Source organism: Thermobia domestica, chromosome 7 (assembly GCF_964235325.1).
Source record: "Thermobia domestica chromosome 7, izTheDome1.hap1.1, whole genome shotgun sequence".
In the NCBI taxonomy this organism is placed as follows: Eukaryota; Metazoa; Arthropoda; class Insecta; order Zygentoma; family Lepismatidae; genus Thermobia; species Thermobia domestica.
Window position 1 is genome coordinate 204,494,406 of NC_137460.1, and position 23,121 is coordinate 204,517,526.

At 37.0% G+C, this 23,121-nt stretch overlaps 1 protein-coding gene across 2 annotated transcripts in view; it reads right to left on the reverse strand.

Annotated features, from left to right (window-relative positions):
* The window catches only part of AdamTS-A (ADAM metallopeptidase with thrombospondin type 1 motif A), a 785,255-nt gene that overhangs the window by 652,518 nt on the left and 109,616 nt on the right, over positions 1 to 23,121 (reverse strand). The window lies entirely within an intron of this gene.

The following is a 23,121-nucleotide window of genomic DNA, read 5'->3' on the forward strand; positions in this document are numbered from 1 at the left end:
TTGTAAGGCATACGTTTGATTTACAACATTTAATTTTACTCTGAGAACATTTATCCAGAGTTTCCCATTACTAATTTACTTATTTATTTATTTATTTATTTTTATTTAATTATTTTTAGGGACTTCGTAGTCTAGTGGCGACAGCGTTGGACTCACGTTTACGTGGGCCCATATTCGATTCCCGGATGGAGCTCCCCAATTTTTGGGTGTCCATTCAGCATCGTCAGGCAAACTGGTGAATAAACGACATGACGGCCATTAGGTTTATAAATCTCCTGATACTCCTGTTAAGAGTCTTCATCCCGGCGAAATTAAAATACCGCTAATTTTACAGTAATTATGTGATATCTTCAAATAGATAAAATATAATCGAAATGTGGAACAAGAGCGCCCTAGACAATATTATTTTACATGAGAAACCGTTATCATGACTCGCTTATCTGCTTTCGATCTCCAGCCATTTTGAAAATCGGCATTTATTTTCGCGTTTCTAAACAGCTGAAAACGGAAAGCCACTAGGTGACTTGTGATAACGGTACCTCACGCAAAATAATATTGTCTAGGGCGCTCTTGTTCCATATTTCAATTATCTTTTATCTATCTGAGGATATCACATAATTACTGTAAAATTAGCGGTATTTTAACTTCGCCGGGATGAAGACCGGGCGACGCAGCGCGCTGGCCAGGTGTACGTCGCTAGTCTGGAGATATTTCAACCGGTAGCTAACAGATTGCGTTGGAGTGATCAGGGCCAAGAATGACCGCCACGCCAAGTGGTTTGGTTTGGAATTTACTTTTTTAGGATATCAAGTTCAATGTGTGTTTGATTTTGAGAATGGTTTAATGTAAGAAACGCGTGGTGCAACTTAGGAAACTAGTTTTCTTAAATGGACCGATGGCATTAGCTTTATTTTTCTGTAATATAAAATAACTGTGTGACGTTTTGCTCGACATGTGTCATAAATATTATTATAGTGGGCTTCTTATTTCAGTCATACTTTTCTCACTTCGTATTTTATTTGTGGTGTATATGAGAAATAATGAGAACTGATCCAAACTAGAGAAATCTCTCCTATGCAGGAAAATGGAAATACCCTTAGAATACGCATTAACCTCGAAAATATGCATTTGCATACGTGTATATACACTTCTAAAATATCCTGGCCCCAGTCATAAATAACTTCTCTAGACTAAATCTAGAAGATGTAGTTCAATTCACTCTTGGGAGGGGGGAGGGGGAAGGATTTGGTTCCTCAATTGTGCTTTCAACCGATTTCACATAGAGTATATCGAAGTCATTTTTTTTTAAGCAGGAGAAAAAATAAATCAAATTCCGATATAATAACATTCGAACTTTTTTTTTTAACTGCTTTCTGTCAGTTGTAGTGATTTCAGGGTTTAAACTCCTTGAAGCAAGATGTTATGCAAAATGAAATGAAATGAAATATTTCAGCTTAACGTTCCCCTATTATGCTCTTTAGGCTAAGAGAGACGATTTTTAAGACGAGTGAATGATAATGGAGGAATTGGTGGGATGTGAATGTAGAAGGAAACAGGAGTACCCGAGAAAACCCACAAACACGATGTTGTCAACCACAAAGTTACTTGGCCTGGATCGAAGTAGGGGCCACATGCACCAGAGGTAAGTGTTGGAAAATAAGTGCTGTAATAAGTACCTACATATAGAAGAGCGAAAATATGTGTAAAAGAAGCCAAAAAAAAAAATAGTGTATATATATATTGATTATTAAATTCCGTGGAAAATTTTATTAATATTTTATTCCATCCATATACAAGCAAAAATCAAGCTTGTACAAATAGTATATGAAATTGAATGCATGAATCTCGTGTGTATGCCACAACTGTCAATATTATCAGCGTATGTGGGTGGAATAAAATGTCAAAAGAACTCAGCTATTAAATTCAAACATTTATCAATTATTGCTTTTTATGTCATAGAAATCTTTGACGGGTATAATGATCTTAGCTAGAAACATCCACTACGTATGAACGAAAGAAGAAAAATAAGAGTTAGGAGGGATACATGGCAATATTGTAACAAATATCCGGAGGATAACCAGGATATTGAGATGTATATGTTCTAACCGGTGATTATGGCTAATTTCCCATATCTTTGAACTGTTCTTCGTATATATACACACGTGAACTCTTACTCGTTCATTTAAAGTGAAATATTATTATTTTATGCTTGGTAGATATTTCGAACCTCGCTTCGGAGAAAACAACTTAAGACGTTATTCTTCTGTGCATAAAGTTGCGTTGCGGTACTTGCTTTTTCAATAACATCTCTTCGTCAGACCTCCCAGACAGATATAATCATCTTTGAGGGGTGGTGTCTGCAAAACAAAGGTCTACCAACAACACTAAAAAATATAAAACTCCTTCCTCACAGAATGATTCATACTTGTAAACTGATCTTGTCTGTCAAGACACGACAGGGGTTTCCCAGAAGTATGACGGGATATTTTTTATCCAAGTTCTTTTACCCCTACAGGATTTTCAAACAGAATTGCAGATCATTGGCTAGTTAAAATAATAACAAACAAAAAACTTTTTCTCTCTCGATTTTATAGCAAAGGACATAAATTCTTTACATGCATCCAACTAATTCTAACACGTCAAAATTAATTGTGTTTTATATTTTCGAGATAGAAACTGAATAACTGATATCTGAATGATAAATTGTTTAAATCACCATCATCATTGGTATTCCGCCATTATTGGCAGTTCACTTGTCGCAACTGAGAAGCTTCTATGGTCCCATCCATGGTCTTCACGTACGATTTTTCTGTTTTAATATCATCCATCAAATATAGTCTCCTTCGCCCATCTCTTTTTTTTCTGCCACCATATCCTCTAGCATATCTTCTCTTGTTATGCAGTTCCTTCTCAACGAATGTTTTAGCTAGTTTCTCTCCCTCTTTTCAATTACATCTAAAATTGTTCTTTTCTTTCCTCATCATTTGTAACACCAAATTCGTTTTCCGCTAAACCTAGCTAGTTTTTCTCCATATCCAGATTTCGAAAGCCTCCAACATCCTTTAATCGCTTTTGCACAATGTCCGTGTTTCTGCTTTACATAGTACAAACTCCACTCGAAACATTTCATGCATCATTTTCTAAACTCTTTATTCAAGAACCAACAAAATAAACGTTTCTTTCTCTTAAATGCTTTTTTCGCCATTCCTACCCTTGCCTTTATTTCACGTTCGCACTTCATGTCCTCACTAATAATACTAATCATAAACTAATCACCTGTTCTATTTTTCCTACTACTACTTCTACACTGAGAAAAATCCGTTATCCAGACAGCGGTACAAATATACAGAATCCATATATGTACTACGTAAACCTGTACGAAGCATACATTATCCATATGCTACGTTCGTACTGCCCTTTTTCTCGCTTAGATGTTACATCATGCAGCTGAAGGATGTCTGACAACAGTTTTCCGCATATTCCACACATACATACGTCAGTTACATGTTATATACGTCCATCTGTATATGAAATCCTTACCGCCTATATACAGTCATAAGGATATTACGTATAGATGAAACACTTATACGAACAGTATTGTAAAACATACGTTTCCAGTCGTGCACTTGCTGCAGGATGTTATATATAGACATAATTTAAGTATAAAAATTGCAGGATTTACGCATGTAACCTATGTTTTTACGTGCGCCACATACGCTTTTTTTGCTGTGTATACTTGGTACTGACCACTTCTTTCCAATCACCATTGCTTTTGTCTTTCTAACGTTTATTTTTATCCAGTGGCAGCGATTGGATGTTAAAAGTGGGGGCGGGGCAAGACATGATCTGAATATTTGTATATCAATCTTAGTTTCCTTGGTTGTTTCTAACACTTTGTTTGACGAAAGGTTGTATAACTAATAGGGTACTATCTTTTTCGGTTAAAATACCGTTATATCGTATTTCATATTTTATTAAGTAAATTGACAAACCAAAGGATGTAGATACTAGACTTTTGTACTCTTAAACAATGAAGGTGTAAGAAGAGATTTGATTCCTTGCTCATGAACATCTTAAAATTCTGTCTGGAAAATTGTGTGATCAGATTATTTAAGAACAAATATACAAAACAAATAAATAGAAAGGATAATATTAATCATAGTAATGGATAATAAGGCTTATTTGCAACAGTTATATTGAACTGTGGATTAACGAACCACTTAATTTTAATTCCACACATGCTATTTAATGTATGTAACTCTTAGAAAATGAAAGACAGTAAATACTAAAGGCATATGCTATGACATTTAAAGAAATACTCATTTTTGCAGCTTCCTGAAACATGTTCGTTGTCATTAGATGCAGCCAACACTTCAGTTATACAAAATAATCCTAAAACCTAGAATTATGTTGAATTCACTAAATTTGATTGTATGTACACTCGTACACCTCTAAATACACTACTTCACTCATACATTACACTGCATAACAATGGAAAAGGTAGTTGTTTCTTATTATTCTCTTTTTAATCAATATTTCTTCCTATTAGAAAGAAGAGAAGACATTCTAGCAACTGTCAATTTTTGTGCAATTAAAGAATAACTTGTGAGTAACATTTTTTCTTGTGCGAAATGTGCTCTCAATTAGTTTCAAAGCGGCTGAATAACATATCGAGCCCTTGTAACAAGAAGTGAAAGTATGGTGGAATTGTTATGCTCTAAATTTTAATTTTTGGGTTATTTTCCGTGGCAATTAAAACGCAATTCCTGAAGCTTTCTTAACTCCACGGAAAAACAACTAATACGTACCGCACTCACGCAACGGCAAATATTATATGGCATCATTTTTTCTATGAATCAGTAATATATACAAAAAATTTACATTTCCAAATGAAATTATATACATTAATGGGTTACTTCAAAAAAGTGGGGGGCAACTGCCCCCTTCGCCCCCCCCCCCAATCGCCGCCCATGTTTTTATCCCATATTCTGCATATCCCTTTCTCAAATTTTCCCACATATTCCGATTTTGTTTTCAATTCCGGAACAATCACCACCAACTACAAACCATATACACCTAATCAATCTACTTCCTACCGAAATAACGTCTTCACTATGTAGGTTCTTCTTCACTACTTCTTGTAGATAGATATTAAATAATGTCGACAAGGAACAACTTCCCTTTCAATTGCACTCTTCTCTGTCCTTTTTCCCCCTCTTCTAACACTCACTTGTACGTTCATATATAAGTTTCTTACAAGCCTTCGATTTAGCGGATAATTCTTTTCTCATCATTAACGACTCTTTCCGCAGCTACAGCCCTAGTTCCAATATCAATAAGAAAGATGAGGTAGGCCTATAGTAATAATGCCATCGAGCGATCGAACGCAGGTCATCGCGGAAAGACAAAAGAATCATCATCATCATCATTATAGGTATTCTGCTATTAAAAAATTACAGATAGTTCCTTCTACAAATTGATAAGCTTCTATGCGCCGTAGTCTCCGCTAAACTCATTCCCACTTTTTAGAATTTTAGTGAATAACCTGGCAATAATGAGTTGAGTTGGGTTGATTTTAGTTTAGCGTCCCTTTCAGCAGTGAGGCTATATGAGACGTGGATCTACTGATTAATGTGGAATCCGAACCACATGAGCTCTCGCCGGGGATCGAACCCGGGTCTCCCACGCCAAAGGCTGGCGATAATGAACAACAGAAGTTTACAAAGTGAACTAGGTAGATCTGCAAAATGCTACACGAACTAATCGTTTACAAGACTTTCCTGTGTTGTATAAATTACGGCAGTGCTAAACAATAACACAGGAACTCATAACTTTTCCACTTAAATGTCGTGGTCCCAAATTACTCGGCATTTTTTACTTCTTACTATTTTTTGTTTTTACAAACGAACAATATTGCAATATTCCCCCATATTAACAAACAATACCACGTGCTTCAGCACAAGCACTACCAAGCAGCCGACGAATGCCGTCTCCGATGAAATAAGATTAGGACACGAAGGAATACGAGAAGAACACGAAGAATCACGAAGAGGACCCCTTTATCCTCTCCACAGATTCCGCCTCCAAAGACTGGCTATAAAAGGGGACGCATAGAAGCAGAAGACGTCAGTCACCAATTGATCACATCCTATATATATCTCACCAAGTTACTCTGGGCGGGAAAGACTCGCTAACCTTACCTTTGCACTGCTTTGGGCAAGAGGTTCGTTACCGATCTTGCTACTGCACTGGGCACGAGATATTATCCCACCTTTGCGCTGCATCATACAAGAGGTTCCTAACCAACAACCCGAAAACCTCCGCGCTGTTCTGGGCAGGAGGCCCAATTTATAGAAGAGAGATTATTAGAAACATTACTTGTTTGTAATCCAATGTATAAATCTATAGAAACTTTTTCAATAAGAAAGGTAGTAAAAACCACTGTACCATTTCTCTACCATACAATACAATATTTAAATAATAATTATTAAAAAGATTTTTTTCTTTCCTTATTCTCCTATTGCATCCAGCATCCCTTATTATCAGCATGCACTCATTAATTTTGAACCCTATGCACGACCTGAATATTCTGGTCGTTAAGACAAATGAGCTTCCCAAAGACTGAAGCTCATATATATAAAGTGTTTCCTTGGTAACTATTATTATGACTTCAAGGGTAAGTCATAAGTCTTGTTAAATGTTCTGGTACAAAACATACTTATATATATTTATTTCAGTGAAATGAAAGCCATACCGCCGACCCGCCTCAGAAGTGCAGGCCTTCTTAGGAAGCCGATGGTCAAAATTCACTCCTTCTTTTCAGATTTTGATACTCTGTTTTCGAACAAGTATGGCACAGAATCCAGGATGTGGTAATCTTAAAGAGGGTCTGACAGCGCCATACTGCGTGGCTCTCTTTTCGAACATCACCCTGGTCCTTCATGTTTTGTGAGTTCGAGTAGAATCTAGGCTGAGGCAGTCCTACAAGTAGCGTATCACGTTTTAATCTACCATTTCTAGGGGGTAACCTAACATCCTGTTAACATGTCATGTAATAAACGTATTCTAGTATCTGGACCTAGTTCATTTCCCCCAGTTATTAGGAAGTGTACATGTACTTTTTATATGTGTTTCTTGAGATCAAGAATCTTTTTCGTCTGCAGTTTATGTAAGTTACAATTTTGGCAATATTTACACCATGCACTATTCATACAGTTCATTTACCATGCTTGCGGTATCTATAATTGTACTTGGGACTAATAAACTGCAGTCATTCAAAAATTTAAGCTCTTTAATTTGCTGCTTAAAATTCTACCTTAGGTCGGTGACCATCAATTCTTTATCAGGATAAGTAATTCCAGCTGTTGAAAGTTAAGTCTTGGCTGAGGCCAACGATAACTGTACGATCTTTCAGGCTGGTTAGTAGCTGAGTTTCTGTTCCTGATTGTGATTGTGATTTTGCTGCTTGGATCACAATTTAAGGTTTGTAGAAACTTTTTTGTAAAACAGTTATGAGAAGTACTTCGGTTTCTTACTAAACTTGTGTATGGGGGACGGACTACGTAAACACCATACCGTCGGCTCACGGTACAAACTTCTGGTATATATGAAGAGGTTTGGACACAGTTATTATTTTATTTAATGGCATAATGGGGAAACGATACCTGATTCAGTTTCTACATTTCTGACATTCTTCGATCTCTTTAAATTGCTCACTAGAATTCAAAAAATGACGACGAGCTTAGAAAGAGCCTTCATACCACCTATTAATGTAGCCTCTTCCGCTTCCTTCCTCTTTTCTCTTCCACCGTACATTGTAGGATGTCCTTTATGAACCTTTCCTTCTCGCTCAATGATGCTCACGAGTTGTTCTTACTCACAAAAAATGCATTTAAAGTTGTTCTCTGCTCCCCAACTACATTTTGTAACACTTCGTCATTCATATCCCATTCGACCACCCAGCTAATATTGTAATGGGTGGTAAAAAAAGATACCAGTGACTCTTGTGGCAGAAACCTAGATGATGCTGCCAATTTCTTTCCGTCCTTTTCAATCACCACGTTAAGGTGAATTTAAAGGAGCGCTAATCGCCAACAGATGGCAGCAGCTATCTCATATCTTTCCAATGTGTTTTGTAGAGAGCGACTATATTCAAAGTAACTGAATCAACTTTCAGAGGTGAATTATTCAACCATTATCAAAAGACAAATTGAATCAATAATTGGAGAATAATCCGTGTACTTTTGTGCTATCTTGATTGTTTCATTACCAAGACACTTTTATTGTTAGAAGAATACTTCTGAAGAGTAAAATTAGTGTGTTCTCTACAACAAATAAAACAAAATTTTCAAAAAGTGCACGGATTATTCTCTTATCGTTGATTCAATTTGGATAATGGTTGAATAGTTCACCTCTGAAAGTTGATTTAGTTACTTTGAGTATTGTCGCTCCCTACAAAATACATCGGAAAGGGAGGAGGAAAAGTGCTGCCAGTTATTGCTGATAGTCGAGTCTTTACACTTACCTGCCAAGTGTCATTTGCACATACATCTTCTCTTTGAAAAAAAGGAAAGAAAGAAAAACATGTTCGTCCTTGTTTTAATGTTCAGTCATTTATATGTATAAGCTACAGTGTCGTTGGTTAAGTTAGTTAGCTATAACAGATTTGTTTTTCCTAGTGTAGTTATTGTCTTGTTTTCTTTCCAATGGTCTATTACTTCTTGGTCGTTATACGAGAGAGGGGAAAAAATTAACCTTGCCTTTTTTCTTACGATTCAAATGTCAACAAAACAGGTAACAGTCGAAGAGACAAACAAATAAAAGAAAAATTAAGTACTCTCTAAATAAAAAAATAAATATGGCTACACTGTTTTCAAAGTTGCACTAGCAAAACTGCCTTGCTGTAGCAATCACCCGAAAATCGCCCTGCTGCAGTAATCACCCGAAGATCAGGGTCACGACTCTCGTCCGAGTTATCCGAGTCCAGTCTCATCCACCGATCCAGACAGACCAAATGACCCAGAAGTAGATGAAATATCAGCTCTACAGCATTAGACCTACTACAGAATTTTTATAGTGGATTAATGTTTCCACTGTTCGAGCTGCAATATTCACAAGTTGGATTTCCACTGTAACATTTCTTAAATCAACGTACTATTTCTTGCTTATTTCAAATATAATTTATGTTTATTTGTATATCCCATACTGTAACAATGGAGTAGTTTTCAACACAGACTATACACATTAAAGATTTAACGTTACACTCTTTGGGCTCAGCGGTATCTCTTATATTTTACAGGTTTTATATGTAGCTTTACATTTATGATTCTCAGTGCAATGTTTTGACACGAAACACGCGAGAGAGAGAGAGGAGGGAGGGAGGGAGGGAGAGAAACTGTTGATTTAGTGAGAAGAGAGGGAGATATTAGAGGATCGTGCCTCTTAAATTTGTGTTAGTAGGGCCTAATCTCATACACACTCTCACAATATATATATGACAATGTTCCGTCGTCTGCGGGTCACGAGTGTTTCTGGATCATACTAGATCATGGGTCAGACCGCATCTGTTATGTCACGGTCTAACTACTTCAAGGTCACGGGTCAGACTGCATCTAGCATGCTACGGTCTAACTACTTCAAGGTCACGGGTCACAAGTCAGCCCGCGTCTGGTGTGTCACGGTCTGACTACTTCAAGGTCACGGGTCAGACGCGTTCTGATATAACACGGTCTGACTACTTCAAGGTCAGGAGTTACGGGTCAGACGGCGTCTGATATCACGGTCTGACTACTTCAAGGTCACAGACCACTAAGTTCGCACATAATAATAATGTCAATCTGTAAGTCCCATTTTTTTTTTTTTTTTTTTAACTTTTTAACAAATGTTCAAATATTAAAGGATTCCTTTAGCTTTCGAGATACTGGTTTAATCAGTGGTGGATCCGTGTGAGGTTTGGGGGCTTGTTACAGCTTTATTCCTTTCCGAAAGCTACCTGTTTTGCTTTCAAGCCTACTTGAATTTGTGATACACAGGGCCTCATATCCCGCCTCCGAACTACTACTAGTTAAATAGGAGGTCCTATAAATGCTATAGATGTTGACATCACTGTAGGGCTTCAAGCTAACAAGTAGCTCTATCATTCCAGTAGTACACGGTAGACGAAAAATCATTCACAAGCCAAGTAATAGAAGTGGGATTAGGGGAGAAACGCGTCCTAGTTTTAAAATTACGATTTACATACCCTCTTTTTCAACTGTGCAGAATTAATACGCTGGCATCATGGGCACCGGTCCTCCAGGTTCACCAACCGGAAGTTTGCTTCGGCCTATATGCATTTTTATTAAAATTCTCATTAATGTCTTGTTATACAGGGCGTCCAAGAAGTCCTTCCCTGATTACAGAAATTGATAACTCAGGCTAGAAATAAGATAGAAATATGAAACTGGTGTTGAATTGTTTACAAACTATAAAAGTTTTGGTCACATCAGTACACTTCCACATAAGCACCCTTGGTAGCACGTAGCACATCTAGGCGATATTCAATTTCCATCCATACATTAGCCAACATCACTGGAGGGATCGATGCAACGACTGTGGTTATTCGTTGCTGCAGGGTTTCAAGATCTGGTACACGTGTTCGGTAGAACTCATCCTTGACATAACCCCATAAAAAGAAGTCTAATGGGGTTATGTCAGGAGAGCGTGGAGGCCAAGCTGTTGGTCCATCACGACCAATCCATCGCCCAGGAAATGTCCTATCGAGATAGGCACGGACGTCCAAACCCCAATGAGGTGGTGCACCGTCTTGCTGAAAAACGACATCGGGGCGATACTGAAGCAGCTAAGGAACAGCATACAGCTGCAACATATCCAGGTACACTGCAGGTGCACTGGTTGGCATGGCTTCTTGGGCTTCTTACTTACGTCCTACAAACCTAAAACAAACAAAATTGAGACTTGGTAAAACAGAACAGAACAAACCTAACACAGACAAAAACTTTTATAGTTTGTAAACAATTCAACACCAGTTTCATATTTCTATCTTATTTCTAGCCTGAGTTATCAATTTCTGTAATCAGGGAAGGACTTCTCGGACACCCTGTATGATATTTGAATAGGACTCCCCAAAAGTTATACAAAAATCGGCGCCACTGACTGGTAATAGAAACTAAAGAAACATGTAAGGACCGTTCGACTACTTTTCTTGGCTCACTTCAAACAGTGTTTGCTATACTTCTTGCAAATTGGAGTATAATAAACACTACTTCGATAAATATCTTCTTTTAATATTTATGATTATTTCTGTCTGAGAGAATCCTTACATTCACTACAATTACCGTACCAACAATCTTAATTATTTATGTTCTTTGTCCTTAAGACGTAAGTATCCTCGATACTTTGGGCCTTATGCAAAGTCGTTTTGACATATGATTAGCGTCATACTAAAGGTATGACTACTGCAGGAAATATATGTTAGTCGAACTCTTTAATATGGCAATAATCACGCGTCAGAAGGACTCTGCATAAGGCCCTTTATCTTTAGTGTAATCTTGTTTATTTCGGGATTCCACAGACTAACTTCTGATAAACATAGCTAACATACGCATGTGCACTTTTACGGTACACTTTCTGCCCCATAATACTATTCAGTATCAGTTTACAGTCAAATATTATACGAAATCATTGTATAAAAGCTGCAAACAAAAATACAGTAAATCTTTTATATTATAATATTTGTTATGTTACAATATTTGTTGATATGTTATATTCTTTCTCTCCTCTACCTTTCTTTCTTCTTCTGCTCATTATTATTTGAGCACGTTTATCCACCAAGTCCACTGGCGCAAATCCTGGGGAATGAGGGGGACATATACCCTCCAATCTTGGGACTGGAGGGGACTGTCCTTCCAATAATCCTATTTGAAATGTGCTTTTGGGGGAGAAATGTGATGGTCTTTTTGGGGAGAAATGTGATGGTTTGTGTCCGATTGCTACAAAGGAAAGTGAGATGAAATTGATGTTCCCCCAGAATAAGCTTTGAATACAACTCTGCCCCCCTATCCTCCACAGCATTATTTTTAACTTCATAAATATTTTGAACAACGCTTAAAAAAAGATTATGTGAGCGGTCTTACCCGTTCCCCCTAAGGTTGCCAACTCTGGAAAATAAAAAAAAAAAAAAACGGCACCCCTCAAAATTCCCTATGATATAGGTCTAACGTAAGTGTAAAGTATCTCTGTTCAGACCCATCCATGGGAAGGAAATGTACTATCATGGACAAAAGTGCATTAGCACCTGTATTCTGCATATCCTTAGTACATTTGCTAATAAACTTAATAGATACATTGTGCTATAAATGAGAAACCGAAATCGGCATTGATCGTTTTACTGTATTTACCAGTAATTGCCACTTCTTTAAAATTATCGAAATAGATGAACAAAAGTATATTAATCTTTACGTTACAATTTTGGATTTGTAAAATGAGATTTATTCTTTAAACTTATACTTCAACTACAGGAAATTGCTTTAAGAAGTCTTTTTTTCACTCTCAGTAAATTACAAAATTCCTCACAAGTAGATTTCAAATTTTCCCTGCAAAGTCCCTGTCATCTCTTTAAAATTATCTAAACAGATGAACAAAATATCTGATAGATGGTGAAAGGTGATCGTTTTGGATTTACAGAATGAAAGTTACTTTTTAAATCTAAACTTTGAACTAGATGAAACTGCTTGGAACTAGATACAAATTTGAAAAAAAAAAAAAAAGGAAACCGGTTATAAAGGGGTTGGTAATAAGTTTGTACTGGTCACCGGCTTTAATCAAAATAACAGCAATATATCCGGCCAGGACAGTGAAAATCCGGCCAGTTGGCAACACTAGTCCTCCCATGTTGAAAACAAGAATTGGGCCGCTGACCGAGTCTAAAGGGGACAATGATGATAATAATGAATGAAATGGAGTAATAAAAACAGTGGGATAAAGCGAAAGAACTCCCAAGAAAATTCACACATACAGTGTGTGTCCACCACAAAGCCCTATTGGTGGGAGGTAGGTCGATCGAGGGACCCAAGGTACGTGAGACCTCTGCCACTGAGTCACCACGAACAAATTTATATTATTGTTAATACATATAGGAGGCGACCCGCCGCCACAAATGACCCTTTTGGACTTGTTAGCGGATCCAATACAAACGAAAGGGGAAAAGTTGGGAGTCAAACTTTTTTTTTTTTTTTTTTTTTTTGCCACAGAAGCTTGGAATGAACTTGGAGCCATCCGCTCTTATAGAATAAAGCCAATCGTGTGGCCCTGGCTATATGCCAGCAGAAAAGTAGTATAGAAAAACAAATTATGAAAATAGAAATTTTAAGCAAAAACAAAAGGAAGAGAAGAATTTTAGAATAAAGAAAAAAAGATGGATGGACGCCACATGAAGGTCCGTATTTTTCTTTAATGACGATGACCGAAAGTGCTTTTATATCAAATGTGCTTACTGCACATGTGGGAGTGAGTGCTTTCGTAATCGTATTTACATGTTATCAGTATGATGAATAGCGAAGGGATGAAAATCTCCATTGCTTTTCCTTTTGGTTGCCCTCGTCTGTTGCATCCATTGCTATCAGCTTCGTTTGAGAAGTGGGGCAAGGCCAAATGGGACTAACAACCAATTGATGACAGAAGAGACCCATCTCATCCAGTGCTCTCTGATGGATAGTTAGTTGGTCTTTTGATCCTATGCTGTTCGTCAGTCTTTCATCCCCTTATTCGTCTTCCCTTAAGAAGTACTCTCGTTGAAGTATGGCCATCAACATTCATCTGGAGTTTGTCTCAAGTATCAACTCACAAAACGCGGTACCCTTATTGTCACTAAATTTAAGAAGGAAACTATTATTAACGGCTATACATTAGTTGAGAGCATTCCTCAAATACGAAAGGCAATATGGCTTGAATTCTCGTAAGAGAAACAGCTAAAAGTTCGTTGTATGTAGTGGTGGAGTCACAAACTGTCTCCTCCTGGACCCCAAGAGAAATGTAAAAGACAAGTCCTATGGGAGTTGAGTTTCATAATTTGAGAGGTCCTTAAAGTTTGGGGGTCCTTCTGCATCGCGAAATCTTGGTGGCCGTTATTACCCGCTACGGGTTATATGTATATACGGTTGCCTGCAATAGTACATACTTGTACATACTTACTCTATATAGATGTTTTTTGTGAGGGGGCGCAGTGGCTCAGTTGTAGAGCACTCACCTCTGGTATGTTGGATCTTTGGTTCGACCCCTGTTTGCTGCAAGTAGTCTTTCTGATGCTCAAACAACATATGCGTGTTTTTTCTCGGAGCTCTCCTGTTCCTCCTCACTTTCTTTAGTCTAAATTTTGTTCCTTTATCATCATCACCACCGTCTCCCTTAGCCTTGGAGGAAGCATAATCGAGGAACGTTAAGCTTTAGTTTTTTTAAAAAACATTTTAATTGTTTCATTCATTTCAAAATTATCCACAAAGCATCTAGAGGTGAGAACATACTTTTGCACTGAATTGTACAGTATAACCATACGAATGTTGGAAGGGAATCTTAATTTCTTCCTTCAATCCATTTCTATGGAAGAAATATCTTCCAAATAAACCATTGAAAGTTGGGATGTCGGAGTTAGAAATTTCCTTATGACTTTCAGAATTGCGGAAACTAAGTGGTAGCTACATGCTTTAGAGATTGAGGAAGAAAATCTACTATATAAGTGAATACGAGAAAGTGTGTACGATTATGAGAAATGAATTTGAAGAAGTTCTTGGGACGTGAAGAACATGAAAGTATTTAAAGTAAATGTTATATTTGCTGAATTAATTACGAATTTGGAGGATAAAAAGAAACGTTTAGTATGTGTTATATATGAAATAGAAGAATGATCAAAGGATTGTTTACAGACTGCCAAGGATTCCCTCGAAAGATAGATCCAACGAAAAATGAGAAGTACAGCCAGAACAATCAGTTTAATATGCACACGAAAATTATAGGATACTACATGCTAGAATGAAGAGGAAGTATTTGAGAAACAACGGGGGATATTAGTTCAGTGAGACGAAAAGTGAAGAGAAAGTGTTAGCAAAAGAAATGAAAAATGAAATGAAATCATCTTTCAGTTTAACGCTCCACGATATGCCGGTTAGGCTAAGGGAGATGAATGATGATGGAAACAATTGGTGGAATGAGAGTGTGGGAGGAAACAGGAATACCCAGAGAAAACCCACAGACACGATGTTGTCCACAAGAAACTTACTTAGCCGGGGATGGAACCAGGGACCCCATGAACCAGACGTAAGCGCTCTACCACTGAGCTACCGTGCCCTCCTGTTAGCAAAAGAGTAGGGGGAAAAGAACAATACCAGAAATATGTAAAAAGAAAAAAATAAGTGGCTAAGACATTGTTTAAGAAGATAATTCTTATTGCGGAAATAATAGCAATTAGGCTACATCAAAACGTAAAAGCGGGAAATGAAGAAGAATATTGCATTATATGGACGATACTGAGTGTAGTGGCAGCTCTTGAGGGAAATTACATTGGTAAATATTTAAATTGTATCGCTAAAAGGTAAAAGAAGAAAGTATACATAATGTACTGTATAACCCTCGTATACAGCTTTCTTCCCTTAAGTTGTAGCGATAAAATCTAAAATTTTAACGATGTAACTTCCCTGAAGAGTCGCCACTGACAGGAGGTAACTCTTACGTCAAACGAAGAGGCTTAGCAAAGAACAGTACTGCTTCGGAGCTTTTCACTTTTGCGTCCACTGAGCCTTCAGTGATGGTAAAATATAATGATGATAATATTTATGTGATTGAAATAAGAATTAACTTTATGTTATAAGCTAATTTTTACTAGAAATGCTCACCAAAGTGTTAATTTCGGCATTTTTTTTTCTGTTTTTTCTTCTGTATCTTTCATATGGAATTTGTCTGAACTCGCACAAAACTTTATGTTTTATATGCCTCTTTTCCTTCCGTTGTATATCAAACATCTGAAAACACTCAAAAGTCCAAACATTGAATTTCATGTCTTTAACATTGAGAGACTCGACTCGAGATATTCCTATCTAATAATAATAATAATAATAATAATAATAATAATAATAATAATAATAATAATAATAATAATAATAATAATAATAATAATAATAACTGCAATTCTACCCCTGTCTCTTTGCACATTTTTCTTTCCCCTACGACAAATATCTAAAAAAAACATTGAAACTCGTGTTAAATTGTATTAAATATAAAGGAGTTCAGTTCATTTTGAGTGTAACGTCCCTTTCAGTAGCGAGGCAATGTGAGACAAGACCTATTAATTAACATGAAATCTGAACCACATGAGCTCCCGCCGAGAATCGAACCCGGGTCTCCGACGCCAAAGGCGCTTACGCTAACTGCTTAGTCATGAAGGAGCTCTGTGTTAAATAGAAAGTTCAAATACTAAATTTCGTGTTTCTAATGTTAAGAGATTGCGAGGTACAGTAAGTTTAAATAGCAAATTTCATGATTCAAATCTTCAGAGATACAGAAATATGGACATTTTTTAAAATTAATTCCCCTTCCTTACCGAATTTCCAAAAATACTTTCTTAGTAGTTTGGCCTACTCGTTGGTCAGTTGGTCACTCACTCAGAACTCATCTTCTATATGGAGATTACATAAATAATAACGCACTGACCATACCTGTAAATAATAATGTCAATGAACAAGTGCCCCATTCACCGCCTCCTCGCGATTCACTTACCTGCCTGTTCATTCTTTTCAAAAACCATTGCCTCCCGCGTGAACGCTTGTTTTCTAATTTTCGTCGCTAGAGTGCAGCACGTACTGCCCATTTCTGTGAGTAAATCTGTATGGTTTGCATAGGAATGACCACGCTTTTCCAATAGTTTAGAAAAGAAAATGGTCTTATATTGTTGGGTATCATTCTGCAAAGCAAGAAAAGGCAAGTTGGAATACAATGCAGTGTTATTTCATGAAATACCATCCGATAATGAACTACGTAAGAACATTAATAGGGGTATACATGAGGGATACTAGATTTTCCGTTTTTTCCTCAAGCCTTTGGCAGTTCCATATACGAAACTCTCTAAGTCAATAAACTAACTGTATACTCCACATTTGATGAGTTGAACAATGAGGTATATTGACGAGGAGTTATAAAATGAAAAAAGATCTCCAGTATTAGACTTCCAAACTATACTATGTATAAGTGTTGGCAGTCTTATAGAACGGCTATGTCCTTCGGTTGACAGGTATCAGAGCAAAAACGGCAAGAGCTATCGACATGCAGTTTTCGGGAATCGATTCAGTGTCCTTGGAATATTTTCCATCTTCTTGGACTACCTTCTACTTAAGCAAGAAGTGGTTGAAATCGACCACTTCCGGTTTCAACAGTAAAGCTTATAACTCAAAACGGCGATAGATAGCCACAAACTGTTTTCGGAAATTGATTCATGGTCTCAGGGAAATAACCTCTGCACCCCTATATTTTAGTAAAACTGGAAGTTGAAGAAATTCAGTACTACGTCCAGTTTCAATGTTGATTTTCATATAGCAAAAATGATAAGAGCTTTTGCGAAAAGTTTCTCAGTAATCGATTCAGTCCCAAGAATATACTCCATGTCTTCAATATAGTATTCAATTTGCATAGCTTGGAAGTCTACTGTAGTTTCACAGTCAGAAACGATACTCACTTGTGTATATTGGATATTGTTGCTCTCGAGACAAGATTTAAGCTACTTCATCTCAAGAAGCTGTTGCTATATTGTGAGACAGCTTTGTCATCTCGTTTCTCATAATTGCTCTCTCGTATCGTGGGCAACACTAATTTTAATATTAAAACAATGTACAATTTGGCTTAGAGTAAAAACAATCTATATAACATGTTGTGGTGTGGTTTGCGATAGCCAAAAGTTTATTAGAAAAGGTACAATTCTTTGTGTTTCACATTTGTATTAGTAATGACTAGTGTTAGGGTTTAAACTTCCTTATGATATATATATATATATATATATATATATATATATATATATATATATATATATATATATATATATATATATATATATATATATATATATATATATATATATATATATATAGAGAGAGAGAGAGAGAGAGAGAGAGAGGATGGCCCAAAAGTAGGTATACAGTAACTTACTGATCAACCCATTGCTTTTTATATCATTTCTTATTGCTATCCATAAGGTAGACTTAGTTTCTTTATTATTTATTCTTAATGTCTTTGTACTTATATCTTAAGCTCGGAACAGCCGAAACAAATGAATCTATAAGCTAGAATGTTAGAGGGTATACCTGATCAATGCAGGGGTGTATGCGTATACCTACTTTTGAACCATCCTGTATAATTACTCTTATAGTTAATGGCGCCGATTTTTTAGTAAATTTGGGAGGGGGGCATTCAGATGCAGAAGACATATATGAGGATTTTAAGACAAATTGCATTCAAATTATACCGAATATCGCATATTCATAAGTACAATGCGGGGGGCCGGGGCCCCCGCCCCCCAGGATCGGCACTCTTGCTTATAGCATCAGAGTTCCTTCACACGCAAGCATAAAATTATATATATTCTATTTAGGCTAATATATGATTGAGCGTATTCTCATTTTTGTGCCTCAGCCGTAAAATCAACAAATGTGTTTCTATTTGAACAAATATTTTTTTTTCTACTTCTTCAATGACTACCGCATATTATATCTTTTACGCAAACCATTTAGATTTCTTTTGTTCTTTCTATTAGCATGTATTGTACGTACAGATGTCAAACTACAACGCAAGAGGATTGACTGTCAAACGGTAGGATGCCATGGTAGGACCTGCCACCTAGTGGCGAATTCGTGATGAAAGGTACACACATTTTTTGGCTGATTGAGCAGGCAGCTTAGAGGAAGCGGACGGATGTAGAAGGCAGTGGCCCCATTTTACCAAATCCTAGCGTCGCCCCTGAGAAATATAACTAAGCAAAAGCTTTCTTCCCGTCCTGAAACTCATTTACCTTAAATTATACAGCAACGAACCTTCCTGCTTTGAAAATAGCAATTTTATGTAATTGCTCAAAACGGAAATTAGCAGTCTGAGCTACATACAAATGTTGGATTTGCAATTTTTTCCCTTTTCAAATACCTAGAACATACAGAACACATCGCCCACATTTCTCTGTTCCGTTCTTATTATTATCCATCCGTCTTTTGTTTGAAACCCATGGATTCCAAACGCCTGCCTTTTGAGTGATTATTATTGTCTTTGTGTTATGAGTGGTTTTTGGGTGTGGGTAGTCCACTGCACGGAACGACAAGGGCGGGCAAGCACTCGGTGACCCTGGCCTACAATCCTTGTCTGTGGACGGTCTCTCAAGGTCATTTCCCCCCGGAGTGCAATGGCGATGATTTAAAAGACGACTTTTAAAAAAAAAATGATTGTGAAAAGTGAGTTCGCAATGCAAAAATAAAGAGAAATAAAAGTTTAAAAAAAGAAAAAAAAAAGAACGTTGATTGATGGTTTACACACACATGGGTAGCCTCGATGAGCGTGTTAAATCACTAACAAGGAAAAAAGAAGTCTGGTTTTGAAAAGGATTAAATTTGTATCCCGTAGATAGAGATGTCTTAACCAAAAGCAACACTCAGTTACTGTGTAGACGGAAAAGCATTGAAATTATAGAAAGTATTTTTTTTTTTTTTTTTTTTGTGTAGCATTTTCTTTTCCTAGCAGAATACCTTGAATTAGAGCCTGCACTATTTCAATAAAGACATGTTTTCGCAGAACATGTACCAAACCAATCGAATTTACTAAGTGCAAAACAATTGACCTGCACTTACTGGTTAGCGACTTCCAGGTGCAACTAATGGACCACAACAAGTTGTCGTAATCACGTACGTGATAGATTAATTGAATTAAGAATTGACATGAACCAAACTTTTACGTCTCGGGATTATGCCCTTTAGACTAAAGGAAACTGAATTAATAAACGTAAATTACTATGAACGAATTGGTAGAATGATAATGTAAGAGAAAACAATGTATATGTTGTCCACGACAAACTCAGCTGATTGGGGGTCGAACCATGAGCCACTCATACCTGAGGCGAGCGTTCTACAACTGAGTCATCTAGTTCGATGAGCACTATACTTCTTTCTTTTGTATACTAAATGCTGGGTAGCGTAGTCAGAAAGTCCTTATTAGCATGGTTGGGTTCGATCTCCGGCAAGAGGACTCCCAGTTCTACCTTTGTTTCAAAACGGCTCAGCAGTGTCTAGAAAAACCTGCTGTGTGAAGGCGCCCGAAAACTGGTGTAGACTATGCCAACTCGTGTACCAAAAAGGAAATGTTAGTTCTCCATTCCACTTCTCCTCTCGTCTCGAAAAGAAGGCGATAATCCAGGCGAGAAATGCGTTTTTAAAGTTCGAGACGAGATGAGAAATTTCTCGAGTTTCGTAGAGAACACAAGTTCACTCAAGTCTTAGATCTGAACCACTGACGTGTTACATGATTTTCGTAGTATAAAAACTTCTCCAATAATAAAATTTGGTTTCTTAATCATATATTTCGTGGACCTCTTGTGACTCGGAAGGATTCTGATGACTTCTAGATGAAATTAGGAAAATCAAAGCATAAATTTACAAAACGAGACCAGAAAAATTCACGTTTGCAGGAAAGCTTTCCTAGAATTGAGACGAGGCGAGGAAACATTATTTCTCGTCTCATATTGTTTCGGGGGCAACATTATTTTTATGTAACAAAAGCTATGGCGTCGTAGTCGGAAAAGCCACTCTGTATCAACCAGACTATTCGGATTGATTCCGGTGAAAGTAAGATCTGTTACTGGGTGCTATTAGCATTGATGGTGGTTGGGTGCAGTACGTCAAATACAGTTCCATCGATCCACAGATTTTTTTTATAACAAAATTGAAACAAGCGTTAATTTTAGAAGTATTTACTTCTTTACGTATGTCTTTTGCTGAGGTGATAAACCATCAAAATCTGGATTAAACATATTGCACACTTCTACCCACTGTTGCTTTTTTTTTTTTTTTTTTTTTAATTTCCCAAAAGCATGTACAGTGTCGCTTCGATTTTGTCAATGAAGTGTTGTATATTAGTCGCTCGTGTTTTGATTGATCCACTTCAGACAATAACAAGTAACTGAAACTGTTACTGGGACCGTGGGGGGTGAATGCATTGTGGGTGGTCGGCGAACCGAACCGCTGTGGATGAAAGGTCTCATATGACACAATGTAAAATAGAAACAACCGAACCACGGCAGATCGTAACTACTATATCTATATTAGCGGACGGGTCTTCAGACCGTTGCAGTTGGATAAGAAGACTTGATTTTGATCAATGTAGTTAGAAAACGCGGCGTTTCAGCAATCACGTGCATAAAAGGGGTCCTATACATTGGTAAATGCAATAATAACATGGAATTCTCGCGATATTTATGCTCCCGATGTTCTTATTAACTTCATTTGTTTTTAATGTATCTAATTAATTTATTCGCTTGCTTCCAATTATTGTTAAAAGCTACAAAAATATTTCCAGTGCCTCGTTAGATACGATTTCTTGTCTTCGTAACCTATTAGAAGGAGCCAATACCCTGAACCAAGGTTATAAAATCAGCTGCATATAGATATGTCACACAATGTTCAAGAAAGAATTTCAAACATATAAATACATATATATAAATGCAAAACTGCGAAAGTGTGCAGCTTGCCTACTTCCTCTGGTATGCACAATTAAAAGAAAAAAATCTACGTAATCACAAGTATTCTTTTTTATTGTTTCTTTTATCTTATTTTTGGCTTTGTCCTTGTTGATTTCAGGCAATAGATGCTGATATATCAATCCATGTCTACCGGATGTGTTATCCTCTGAACAACATCCTTCTATAACAGGTCAACTCTTAAACGTGGTTGTCTTTGGGTTTACCTTCAAAATTTTAATTGTCTTTTTCATTAGGTGGCGATTGAGTGTCAATTTCTAGTCCAAGAGACATGGCAAAGGCGTCGGAAAATCTCGTCAATTTTTTAACCTTCTCCGTCATCAATTTCTGCTTATAGTATACGATAAACAAGGTACTGAAGTACGTAATTCAACACTGAAAGTTCTTATTTAATAAATACTCTTGTATAGAAGTACGTTTCAAAATCTGAGTTCACAGTAGTGAAAACAAAACGTTTCATCTATATGTAAGCAAAGTATCTTCATTTTCCGTGCGTGTGAATAACAACATACATCTTTTCAAATGTATGAAAATACAAAAACGACAGAAACGTTCCTTTAATTATGATTTATTCTATCATGGATTAATGTAAGTGCATTTTTCTGGTCGTTGGCAGATTTATCTGAATGAAACCTGCCACTGTCATGCAAGAGGATAAGCATTGTTGTCAGTAAGTGTCATCGCCTTCTCGTAGGTGCAGCACGAACATAATATTGCAAGAAACTGCAATAGTAGATTGCATCAACCATCACAGTGTTGCACAACGTTGCCAGTTTTACACCTCGGTGATTTGATGAAACATCTACCACAGAGGCGTCATTTCAGACTTCGCTTGAGGGGGACAAGAGCACAACCGACATAAGACTTTCACGTTGTGTACTAGTATATTAGTAAACGATAGATTAAAATGTATGTATTTCTCGAACTCTTGGGGGGCAATTGTTCCCTCCTTCCCCCCTAAATGACCCACCTGATCTACCACGCTGCAATTTTGCGCAACCTAAAAATATTGTGCAAAATACGGATCATGATTTTGTTGTATACTCCTATTTCCATGAGTAACTTATGCGCAGTCCGTTGACGATCCACTCTGAAAAAAAAAAAAACGTTATCCGGACAGTGGTATACTGTACAAATATACGGAAAATCCATATGTTTACTACGGAAATCTGTACGGAGTATACGCTATCCATATGCTACATACGTAACGGCCTACTGCTTTTTTTCAGTTTAGATGTTACGTCATGCCGCTGCACGATGTCTGACAACTAACAGTCTTCCGTATATTACATACGTATACGTATGTTACATACGTCAGCTGTATGTTATATACGTCAAATTGTATGTGAGATCTT